Source organism: Schistocerca piceifrons, chromosome 2 (genome assembly GCF_021461385.2).
Source record: "Schistocerca piceifrons isolate TAMUIC-IGC-003096 chromosome 2, iqSchPice1.1, whole genome shotgun sequence".
Taxonomy (NCBI): Eukaryota; Metazoa; Arthropoda; class Insecta; order Orthoptera; family Acrididae; genus Schistocerca; species Schistocerca piceifrons.
Window position 1 is genome coordinate 366,105,374 of NC_060139.1, and position 10,722 is coordinate 366,116,095.

At 41.0% G+C, this 10,722-nt stretch overlaps 1 pseudogene; it reads right to left on the minus strand.

Annotated features, from left to right (window-relative positions):
* Positions 1 to 10,170: 10,170 nt before the first annotated feature.
* LOC124778583 lies at positions 10,171 to 10,288 on the minus strand (annotated as a pseudogene).
* Positions 10,289 to 10,722: the final 434 nt, after the last annotated feature.

A 10,722-nucleotide genomic window follows, 5' to 3' on the forward strand; every position in this document is an offset into this window, starting at 1 on the left:
TCTTTAGGGGGGTTCCTGACATCTCTGAACAGTCAAAGGGACTGTATCTGCGATACAATATCCACAGTCAATGTGTATCTTCAGGAGTTCTGGGAACCGCGGTGATGCAAACGTTTATTGATGTGTCTATATGAAACAGCGATAGTACTGCGCGCCTAGAGGTGGTAAGTATCACATCGATAAGGAGCGAGACAATATTATAGCGCACGGCAGATGCTATTCAGTCTGCAAGAGAATTAAAGTTCAGGGAGAAGAAACTAAAATTTTCATGCTTGCCGATGGTATTCCAATTCTGACAGAGATGGCAAAGGACATTGAAGATGGGGTGAACGGAGTGCATTGTATCTTGAAAAGGGGTTATAAAATGAACATCAACAACCGTAAAAGAAGGAACTGGAATGTAGTCGAATTAAATCTGGCGTTTCAAAAGGTCTTAGATTACGAAATGAGACACAGTAGTTGTAGTAGTAGTAGTAGTAGTAGTACTAGTAGTAGTAGCAGCAAGGGTTGGGTGTGCTGCTTGCTTAATTCCCTATTGCAGTTTTGTGGGATTGTTCTGTTTATGCATCCTTCATTTATCTCCCTTGGGATCAGATACTGTAGAACTTGTGGATCTTTACATATGGTCTTTATGTCTTAGTTTTCCGGATCTGCCATATTGTTTGAGTTGGGAGAGTGTATCTGTAGGCTGGAAAATTTCCTGTGTCAAATAGTTGTTTCATCTCCTCTGTGGTAAGTGTGTCGTATCTTAGCCTGCAAGTTGGTATTATTCGCGTCTACTCTAGTGGCTCTATTTGTGATTGTTCACAAACTACAGAATCTTTTGTTTTGTTGGTGACTTTTAATGAGATTCTTGTTTCAGTCGCACATACTTCATGTATTCATCTTTTGATTCTGCAGCTCCTGTCTTTCTTTTCGTGTTTGCAGTTAAATTATTGGACATAGATTCCGCCTTTTATGCAAAACACTGTCTTTTTTTGTTATCCAAACACGTTTCTGCCCCCCCCCCCCCCAAGGCCATCACCAGAGGTTTTTGTTTATTGAAAACTGTAAAACATTAATATATTTTAGGTTGTTACTAATCTAACAAAGTGAGGCCTAGAGGAACTTGTAAACAAATAAGGGACGAATTCACAACAAACACACAAAACCTTAGTCAATACAGATCAACGCAACAAACAAACAATGAGAGCATGCAAGACACAACAGTGGAACAACACAAACACAAAAGAAAATGGCACATACTGATCTACAATAACAAAACTGTCCACAGAATTGGCAAGATACTGAAGAAAAGGGGACTTCAAATAGGATACAGGACAGACAACACAACACAGAAAAACTCAGAACACAGGAGACACCCACAGATAAATTCAACAGATCAGGAATATATAAACTCGTATGCAACACTGGCCAGTCGGTATACATAGGACAAACATGCAAGAACTTCAAAACAAGAATATCAAAACACTTCACAGACATAAAAAGTAACTGCTCCCATAGCACATTTGTTCATCACCGTATAGCCCATAAATGCCACCAAACTACAAGAGCAACAGACTATAAATACTGAAATCCAGCCACAGCCTATACCATAAACTGACAACAGAAGAGAAGTTCCATAAACAGAAGGAAATAGTAGAAGGCAAACAAGTTTTAAATGAAAACACTACACTCTGTAAAGGCTTTCTGTAAAGGCGCATTATATTAATGAATTTTACGCGCACACACACACACACACACACACACACACACACACGCATATATACACACACACACAGAGAGAGAGAGAGAGAGAGAGAGAGAGAGAGAGAAAATGAACAAAATTAAAATTCGCCGCCAAACTCTCTCGGGAACAAATGAACGCCAACAGGGTTAGGAAACAGAACAACGTAGTGCTCACCTAATTTTGCGAAGTGGAAAAGGCGTTTGGTACAACGAAATTACACAAAGTACGTTATTATGTGTGTGTGCAGTGCCCTCAGAACGCAAAAGAAGAAGGATCAGTCACATAAAACGAGAGAAGTAACAGATATATATGTCAATCATTTTGCCACACGAAAACCACGTTTTTAAAAAATCAAGGGATGTGTTAACTTGCTGATGAAATTCGCATATACATCGTTTGGATTGCAAATGACAAACTATCGGTGCACGGCACTATACAGATGATCCTGCAAAACCATATAATGTAAAATCACCTTAATAAGAAAAAAGAACAAAAACCTTCTTTAGGGCACACTTTGTTAGACCAGTTACAACCTAAGATATGTTCACTTTCTGCAGTATTCAATGGACAAAACCCACTGACGATGGCAAAGAGGTGCCGAAATGTGTTTAGGTAAAGAGAAAAAGTGTTTTGCATAAAAGGCGGAACCTATATCAAATAACATACTTGATATGTTTCTGTGATGTGAGCCATCCAGACTGGGGCCACATTATGTAGCACTGACCTGAGAAATGCCTTGTAAGTATGTAGCACAGTTACACTGCTGGTACAATGTGCCCTGTCTCTAAACGTCTTGATTAATTCTTCTTCGCATCCTGATTATGCTACTGTCACCACGATGTCTTGGTTGCAAGACACTGTTCCGTCTAGTTATCTGATTAGATATGTTGAGGTCTTCGTGGGGACGAAATCTTGACGCCATAGATTGAGTGTGACACCTTTCCGATACTCGGTTCTATCCATTGTTTCGTTCCTTTGTTGGAAAACTGTTAGGTGGGTCTTGAGGGTACTTAGCCGTATTTTCTATTTTTCTAGCGATGGTTCTAATTTGAGGATTACTGGCCATTCATTTCTGAGAGTCTTACTGCTGTTTGTGACTGACATTAGTATCCCGCGTCGTCGGCATAAAACGCCAGTCCTTCGTTCCCCTAGGTGGGTTGGGAATGTCTGCCATATAAAGTGAATGGAGCAGTGCTGCCTATCGCACTCTTGCCTCTGGGTAAAAGGTATCAGAGAGTTTTCCATTTATATATGCTCTGGTTAGCCTTTGGCCCAGTGTGTTTTAAGAAGATGTATGAGTATTAAGTCTTGTGGAAGTCCCATTAGTGACAGCTGTTATGTTTGACTTCCGCAAGGCGTTCGATACAGTTCCCCACAGTCGTTTAATGAACAAAGTAAGAGCATATGGACTATCAGACCAATTGTGTGATTGGATTGAGGAGTTCCTAGATAACAGGACGCAGCATGTCATTCTCAATGGAGAGAAGTCTTCCGAAGTAAGAGTGATTTCAGGTGTGCCGCAGGGGAGTGTCATAGGACCGTTGCTATTCACAATATACATAAATGACCTTGTGGATGACATCGGAAGTTCACTGAGGCTTTTTGCGGATGATGTTGTGGTGTATCGAGAGGTTGTAACAATGGAAAATTGTACTGAAATGCAGGAGGATCTGCAACGAATTGACGCATGGTGCAGGGAATGGCAATTGAATCTCAATGTAGACAAGTGTAATGTGCTGCGAATACACAGAAAGATAGATCCTTTATCATTTAGCTACAAAATAGCAGGTCAGCAACTGGAAGCAGTTAATACCATAAATTATCTGGGAGTACGCATTAGGAGTGATTTAAAATGGAATGATCATATAATGTTGATCGTAGGTAAAGCAGATGCCAGTCTGAGATTCATTGGAAGAATCCTAAGGAAATGCAATCCGAAAACAAAGGAAGTAGGTTACAGTACGCTTGTTCGCCCACAGCTTGAATACTGCTCAGCAGTGTGGGATCCGTACCAGATAGGGTTGATAGAAGGTACAGAGAAGATCCAACGGAGAGCAGCGCGCTTCGTAACAGGATCATTTAGTAATCGCGAAAGCGTTACGGAGATGATAGATAAACTCCAGTGGAAGACTCTGCAGGAGAGACGCTCAGTAGCTCGGTACGGGCTTTTGTCAAAGTTTCGAGAACATGCCTTCACCGAAGAGTCAAGCAGTATATTGCTCCCTCCTACGTATATCTCGCGAAGAGACCATGAGGATAAAATCAGAGAGATTAGAGCCCACACAGAGGCATACCGACAATCCTTCTTTCCACGAACAATACGAGACTGGAATAGAAGGGAGAACCGATAGAGGTACTCAAGGTACCCTCCGCCACACACCGTCAGGTGGCTTGCGGAGTATGGATGTAGATGTAGATGTAGATGTATGTTACATTTTTTTGAAGGCCCTTTCGGTGTCCAGCATCACCGCATTAATTGAGGCTTTTGGTGATTTTATTACAGAGACGTAGAAAAGGACTGATAGTTGCTTGTTCCATACGGAAGCAGACTTCTATTCTTGGTATGAGATTTTTTTTTCTTTTGCATATTTCTGGAGACGAGTGACAAGCATAGCTTTAAAAAGCTGCTGGTACGAATGGATCGTACTCGGGATTTTAGCTGCATTGTCACCTTTGTGGTTTCCCACTTCTTTGGTATATTTTGTAGTTCGTGAATAATTTTACTGCACCTGAAATAGTAGCTTAGACGCAAAAGCTATTGGCTGCTCTGTACCATGAACATTCTTATGCGACATGACGTCCCCAGTCCTGTATTGTGATGTGGTGGTTGTAAGGGTCAGGAGGTTGCCTGGAGTGAGCGTCGCTAAGCACAGACCGGCCTCATCTCTTTTTCAGTTGCAAGAATGCTTTGTGACACTCATGAGACGGCACGAACTGAATGCCTTTCTTCCACATATGGTTCAACGGATGCATCGGGTGAGCTGCCTGGCGAGTGAGCTTTGAGCAGTAATTCGCTTTTCCCAGAAAAGACTTCAAGTTTTCTGGAGCTGGCAACTTATTAATAGCGTCAACTTTCTCTGACATAGGTATGTTCCCTTTTCTGCTTAACATGTACCCAGAATATTGCTTGAACAAGGCAAAGAATTTGCATTTCTCCACGTTACAACTAAAACCGTTTTCTGTTATCCGCTAAAATAGTGTTTAAATTTTGCTTATATTCTTCCTTGGTAGCTCCATCACCCAAATTTCATTCAAACAGCCTCTGTACTTCTGAATACATTGGGCTACTCGCTCTGCGTATCTTAACAAAAATTTTGGTGTTGAGGCGACCCCAAATGGTACTTTGCAAGCTTGCTACTCACGTTTAGAATCTGGACTTTAATAAAAATAGCACGGTAATGTTACTCAGAACACAGGAGAAGTTGTGATCTAAATGACAATAGATTTATTCAATCTTAACATAATAAGACAAAACAATGACTGAAGAAACGTCACACAAACATCTTTATTTGACAAACGCTTTCACTAACATGGGGTCTATGGTGGACAAAGTGATCAGTTGGGGATCGACACACGACACTAGCCAGAACACTAATCGCTCTATCTGACCTCATACACGTGAGTCTGGGATATGGCACAACAACTACCCCACAATCAAGCATCTCTACTCCACGATTCCAAAAAGAAAAATATGGTTCGAAAGAACAGGGTGCTGAGATACATATACTGGAGCCCTACGGCGTAGCAGCGAATACTTTACCATCCTCCTGGTCAGGGCGGCACACCACGATGCGTTCGGCGACTGAAGTCATGGACGGCCGCAATCTGTTATTAATGGCGCGCACCCGAAAAAAGCAAGTACGCTGTTTCACGTTCGGTTAATTCGGAACGTAGGTACTTTTCTATGAGCCTCTGAAACCTAAGTGGATTCCAGTGTGCAGGTGGACCCGTTTGCTGGCCTGTCAAGCTAATTTGACTCTGTGTCATGACTGTGCGTGACGGAATATGTCAAATGTTTAGACGACCGACTCAAGACAAATAAGTACACCCACGCGTCACTCGTTGTGCGTGATGCTAGAAGCAGTACCTCTGACAGTTCAGAAGGTGACTGGCATAGGCTCTAAGTGGCACACTAGCAAAGGACACAAGTATCACGGTTTAGGTAGAGACCTGCAGTTCTTTATTAGTGAAGCGCCAGTACAACAGTGATCTCTTCTCTTCCTGTCCGCTTTCTCGTGAGCTTGGTAGCAAAGCACATTTACATCTTAGATTTCCCCCATTTTAGCACAAACACATCACGAGCTGGAGTGCGGCATTCGTAGCTCGGAGAGTGCCCCTTGCTCTGCATACACCGATTTGACCAGTCAGAGACTTTAAAGTTATTTGGGAGAAACAGAAAAAAGATTCAGCTTCGCGGCCTCTTTCCCATGTCGTTACGCCATGTCTTTTGCTAACAACATGACCAGGATGGAACCACATTCCTCCCTAAAAAGCTTGCTATCTCCCCTGTTGCGTCCATTTCGAAGTATCAAAAGAATGACCATAAACTCGCTAAAAGCCTCGTGCCTTCACAAATATGTTTAGTAACAGAGTCTGGATGTCTGGGCGCCAGTGACCTGCCCACGGGAATTTGCAGAACACTCACAGTTTGCTAGTCGGCTTCCTGCCTAACAAGGGCCCATCCTCTGCTTTATTGCCGGTCTACAATGCGCTGGCCATTACAGCAGCGACTTCTCAGCGCTAGTCAGTCTTCCCATAACCGGATGCCTACCGATGGGCACCAACCAACGTGTCTGCACAATGAGATCTCGGAACTAGGCTGTCCGGAAATATTTCCACCCAGGTTCCACTAAAATAAAAACGCCCTTCTCTCGGCCCACCGTCGCCATGCTTTTACTGCAGTCGTTTAAATCTGCACCCTATTCCTTTGAATGAAGGTCAATTTTACCGTTATTCCTTCCCTACAGCACGCAAGCAAAACATTAACTACTGCCCACTATTTCATCACGATGTATGAAGTTAAATTGCAATAAAGATCATATTCCCTAAGAACATGAAGCGGCATAACACCGAATCAGAAGTGAGGGTGCCCTGCAATCTCTCAATGTTTTTTGTATTAATACTGAAAAGTGGCATTTAATCCAACTTTCCTGTAATTTTGTAGTTTTATTAAGTTCTACAAAGTGTCTCATCTCTGCCTGTGTTTTATCATGCCTTGAAGAGGCAGGGTGGAGGTGTGGGGGGAGATCACGCTGGGAACCGAATTGATTGATTTTTATCTATATTTTAACGTGTTTGTTATTCAGCACCCTGTAACATTATGTGATTGCCTTATTTTAAATCATTCACTAATCGAGCAGTAGCTCGGCAACAGCTACAGTTAGGAAATAGCGTTGTGAGAAAGTAAAAGGTGAATGACCTGTGACGTAACGTGTTTATTGTCGAAGCGCCGTCAGAGATGCACTGAGTTACTGACTTTGAAAACCGCGGCGCGAAAAACGGGCAGAAGAAGAACACTTGTACACATTCTTTTGATGTACGAGATATTCTCGGTGAACAGTTACTCAGTTACTCATTTTCTCTTGTCTCTTGTAACTTGTGTCGGACGCGTATGTCTTGCCGCCGTATTATTATTGTTAAAAATAATATTATTTTAGTATAAACTAAAAGTGCAATACTAAAAGTTGCATTACTGCATAGCAGTAGATTTATTGTGCGACGTGTATGTGAAAACGTCAAAGGAATTATTTTCATTACGAGAAGAGAAGTGCCAGTCAAAACGGCATCCATGTTAAATCCTTCATTGCAGTGTAAGTTCATCTATTAATTGCCATAAATTCAGAGTTACATGGAACTGGTGTATGGACTATTTATTTATTACAGAATCTATGTCTCACTCTTTCATGAATTTATTTAATTTTCTTCATGTTTCTGCCAAATAGAGAGTTCACAGTCACGAAATCTTTCGTCGAGATCGGACGGAAGTTGCATGCGGCGAAATATTTTCTCCACGCCATATTCTACTGTTAAATGCATGATAAACTACGGTGCCTTAGGAATTTCATGTTGAGCTATCCAAAAATAATTATATTTTGAATACGAATTTACTCTCTTCTGCAATGCAACTTCCGACTGATCAGACGATCCTACAAGAGACAGCCGCACACGGTCGGCGTTCGCAAATATATTTCCACCTCTGATTATAGCTATATGTTACAGCACAAAAGTAAACATATTGTTATAATTAGCGACTACGAACAAGGACATTTATAACTGTATGTTTATGTATACACATTATGTAAACATATCGTTATAAACCCCATGGACGACTGTTAGATTGTATGAGTGTGGGTGTAATTGCAAATGCATGCACATTGGTAAATTCAGGTGGACTTACTTGGTTCAGCTTCGTAACAGCGCCTGGGAACGGCCATAGAATTCAAGTTTCGAATTTAAGTTTTCATAGGCTTCGGGCGACAGTTAGGTGCGGCATCCATTTGCTTCGTATTTCTTAACACAGGGGCTCACGATTGGTTCCCTCGGACCCACACGCAAGATAAGTATGTATTCAAATTTTACATGATGAACAGACGGAAAATTTTGAGCAAAGTAACCAGACGATATTTATCTTATCTTCTAAATGGAGCAGACGCCAGGATCAAGGAAAAATCGTCTTGTCGATTGGTAAGTTTGCCCCCCACAAGGTTCTTTCTTTACCTGTCCACAGAGACGAACGAATCGGATTTTGTGCAGAGTTAGTCACTCGCTCTGATGTGGTCTGGTGAGTATGATGTGCCACTTCCATGTGCACTTGGAAAGTGATTCTGAAAGGGAATTAGATCAGATTCTTGTGTTAGAAGGTTTCTATAATTTTTAAAGTCATTTGTTGGGAGCATTATGGGATTCTTTTCTATTGTTCAACTTGATTCTAATGGGACTGACTTTGTTCTTTCTGTGTTCACGACTCACCTCATCACTGTGATGCCAATTACGTTCACACTTCTTTTTGCTGTGAGTTACAAACCAGTTTTGACGAATCAACATTTACAAGAAAATAGTGAATTCTTATTCCTTGAATGTTTGACTCTTCATGTGCGAATATAGGTGATGAATGTAATGAAAAATAGCTTCCCTTAAGGAAGATTGTGTTAGTATTTGATAAGTCTTAAATATTTACTGAAGTTGAGGGACCGATGACCTTTGCAGTTTGGTCCCTTTAATCTTTAAACCAATCAACCAACCAACCAAAGTTGAGAAATACATTCCATTTCATGTAATTCACGTAACATCAAGAGTTCTGTGGGCCCTTCTTATTGGCCATGATATGGCAACATCAACCTGTGCTCTATTTACCACTAAATGAAGCCACTCGACAAACCAACGGCATCATGAAGTGAAGTAAAAACAAAAAAATTATAACTGGAAGTGTAATAGATCGACCAGCGTATTTGGAATTTTATTACTTGAATAACATTGTTTTCTTGCATATTGTCACATAAATAATTTTCCTAAGTCAATTTACAAGTAGTACCCATCCTATCCCTTTGTATGAACCGAGATAATCAGTAAATGAATTGAAAATGAAGTGAACATTAATTTATTAGATTATCAAAAAGTAATTTTTCCAACTTTTGGACAATTGCGTAATAATGAAATCTTTGGTTGCAGTACGAATGATGTCAGAAAGAGAATGATGCAAAAGCCAGTATTAATTCATTGGTTAAAAATAGAATAACTTTCATAATAAAAAACTGGTAGTAAAAATTTACGTAACTTGGAACAGAATTTCATTCTCAGAGCACAGTTCTAATTTATAGCTTACGGCATAATTTGTAACTTTTATTACAAAGAAATGTCAAAGTAACTGCTAAATTCAAACAATCTTTGAGCTTGCTACAATTACGACAGTCAGTATTACGGTGAGCAACGTAACAAAAAGTTTCTGTGCACAGCCAGTAAACAGTCATACTTTACTTGATCTTTGAAAATTAGTACGATATGTTGTATGTGTTTGCTATTTGATTATTATCTGACTGCTGTGACATGTGTGGTGTGAAGTACTTGAAAGTGTGCGTTAAGTGCTGTTCCTACGTCATGACGCCAAGTATGATTGCTTACGAGTATAAAGTTCAGTTTCAATTTAATTATTCTTGTTCTGGTAAGGAACTGGCGACCGTTGGTTATTTCATTAATGACATACTTTGAAAAGCTTTCTTCCAAATTTTCCACTAACTCTCCTCCCGAACAGGCCATGTAGGCTCAAAGGTACCGACCGGCCCCGTGTCATCCTTGACCTACAGGGGTCATTGGATGCGGATATGGAGGGGCATGTGGTCAACACACCGATCTCCCGAACGTATCTCAGTTTACGAGACCAGAGCTGCAGCTTCTCAGTCAAGTAGCTCCTCAGTTTGCCTCGCAAGGGCTGAGTGCACCCCGCTTGCCAACAGCGCTCGGCAGACCGGATGGTCACCCATCCAAGTTCTAGTCCAGCCCGACAGCGCTTAACTTCGGTGGTCTGACGGGAACCGGTGTTACCACTGCGCCAAGGCCGTTGGCTTCCACTAACTACTGTTAATTAAAAAACTAGTTTACCTAATTAAAAATATATAAAATTAACCGAACTTTGTTTCTAATAGTTACTGCTAAAATACTGATCATGGCGACTCCGTTATAACTTCATATACTTTTGTCGGTTTTGCATTATTATTCGGAATAGATACCTTTTTCCCACAGATTAGCGATTTTAGGTACACGGTGATATAGAAAAGCATAATTAGCCGGAGAGGCAGCAGGGTTATAAACTTACTCCCTAAAGTATTTGCTGGATGCATCCCAATCTCTGCCATTCCCCACAGTTTTTACCCTCTGCAGCTCTCTCTGCTACCAGGGATGTTATTTTCTGAAATCTTACCATATGTTTTATCATCCTCTCCCTTCTTCTGTTCATTGGTTTTTCATATCGACTTCGATTTCTTCTTCTATCACATCAC